Genomic DNA, 2500 nt, shown 5'->3' with positions numbered 1-2500 from the left:
ATACATATTACATACATCATACATACATATATACATTATACATACATACATACATACATTATACATACATATATACATTATACATGCATACATACATTATACATACATATATACATTATACATACATACATACATACATACATTATACATACATATATACATTATACAGACATTTTACATACTTTATATATACATATATACATTATATATATACACATATATACATTTTACAGACATTATGCATGCATTACACATACATACGTTATATACATTACAAATATATTATACATACATTATATATGCATACATTATATACACACATACATACATTATATACATTACACATATATTATACATACATGAAAAATGCGTACATTATACATACATACATACATAGATACACACATACATCATACAGTCGTGGCCAAAAATATTGGCACCCTTGCACTTTTTCCAAATAACTCATAATTTTCTCGAAAAATAAGTTGAAATTGACAAAAGTATTTTGTCTCCACCATTCTTTATTTCACTGTTAATATTACAGAACCTTTGTTTTTGATTCAGAACTTAATGTCCTTTTAAATAAATAAATAAAAAGAAATGGCATTGACAAAATTATTGACACCCGAGACTTAATATTTGGTAGCACATCCTTTGGACAAAATAACTGCAGTTTGTTTTTGTTTCTTTGTTTTTTTTTGGTATACAAGATGGAGGCTCGTGTAAGAGATAACATTAATCACACCAAAAAAAAACGGCCACACAAAACATACAATAAAGGGAGAGGGAGACAAGATGGGGAGAGAGAGGGAAGCACACAAGTACAACAGCAGAGAACAGGGACATCGGGAGATCCGTGGGAGGGAGATGGCTTGGGGGGGAGGAGGCAGGGGGTGGGTGAGAGAGGTATAAAACGCATGGACACTACTAGGAATTTCAGGAAACAAGTTGGGGATTGAAAGAGGTGGATTTGGGGCGTTTTAACAGGGATAGAAAATATCAAGGTTTTGGATGGGGGAAGACAAGAGATGGTGGTGAACAGCTGTTTTAAAGACCTGGAGGGAGGAGTGGGATTGAAGAGAGTGAGGGAGTTTGTTCCAGAGGTGGGAGTAAAGAGGAATGAAAGAGTGAAGGTGAGCAGAGAGTCTTGATTTTGGCAGTTTCACCATAAGAGGGTTACTGGCAGATCTTGTGCATCCTGCAGGAATATTTAGGGGACAGAGCACAGATTGAGCTGGGGGAGCAAGGCCAGAGAGAGTCGGTAGAAGACAGAAAGACCACCAACCTGCCTGCGGTGAGTGAGTGAAAGGCCCTCACAATCAGCTTCATCGCGGGAGATTCCAATGATTCTGAAATCTTTGGTTTCAACAGCGTGAAGCCGAGCCAGGTGTGAGGCAGGAGCACCTGCCCAGAGAGGAGATTCATCCTCAGATAATTCTCTGGTTTTCTTTCTTTTCTCCATTCTCATTGCGGTACGTACACAAAACAGCAGAATGACTTCTTTTCTCTATTCAAACTGATTGAATGAGTGATGTTTATATTGCAGGCACCTGCAACCCACCCCAGGTGAGTTCAATTCCAAAGTGAAGGAGAACCACCTGCTTGAAATCTAATGATTTCTAACAACTTCTAAAAGGTGCCAATAATATTGTCTGAGCGATTTTAAGATTTCTGTGTAGAATAAGCTAAGATTTAGTAATTTTTTCAGCTTTTTTGTTTTGTTCCACTGCAAACTAAATAAATACAAATGTGGATACCAAAATATTTTTTTAATTTCAACAATTTTCTGGAAGAAATGGTGCATTATTTGAAAAAAGTGCAAGGGTGCCAATATTTTTGGCCACGACTGTACATACATTATACATACATTATACACACATTATAGATACATACATAATACATATATAAACATACATACATACATGACACATACATACCTCTTGGTCTATACATAGCATGCAGGTTACAAAGAGATTCATGCAACTCTACATATTTTTCATTTCACACACATTTTCTCCTCTGTTACAGTAAACATCAAATCATCATACTAAAATATGCAATTGGGCTTCTCTGTCTGTCTGACTGCGATACATTCAGTCTTTACTTATCCAATCTCAACCAAACTTGACAGGAAGACTAAGGGTCACACGAAGGAGGTTGTAACGACTTCATTTGCCCCCACCCCTCCCCAAGGGGGTTTACCCTCTTGTGCAAAATTAATGTTAAGGTGTATATCCCTGTTAAGATAGCTTATCATGGGATTTTTCCAAAGCTGCATCTAATAATGAAAGTAATAACAACAATATTGACAGCAGAATAATATTAATGTTATTACAAAACAATATTAATACTAATAATATCCTCCTCCTCGAAGGGGTTTTCCTCCTTGGACAAATGCCATGTTAATGTGAATAAATAGCTTATTGTGACGTTTTGAGGGGCAAGCCACCAAGAAGTAAAAATATTACAAACCACAAACACGCATGATTGCCTTTCTTAA

The 2500-nt window shown here is 36.0% G+C and overlaps 1 protein-coding gene across 1 annotated transcript in view; it reads left to right on the top strand.

Moving 5' to 3' along the window:
• Positions 1-2500, top strand: part of LOC144891773 (uncharacterized) — a 469129-nt gene that overhangs the window by 365977 nt on the left and 100652 nt on the right. The gene's annotated exons all lie outside the window — the stretch shown is intronic.

The sequence above is a fragment of the Myxine glutinosa genome, chromosome 4, assembly GCF_964187855.1.
Source record: "Myxine glutinosa chromosome 4, kmMyxGlut1.1, whole genome shotgun sequence".
NCBI lineage: Eukaryota > Metazoa > Chordata > Myxini > Myxiniformes > Myxinidae > Myxine > Myxine glutinosa.
Note: the sequence above shows the minus strand (reverse complement) of the source record. Positions and strands in the feature narration are given on the sequence as shown.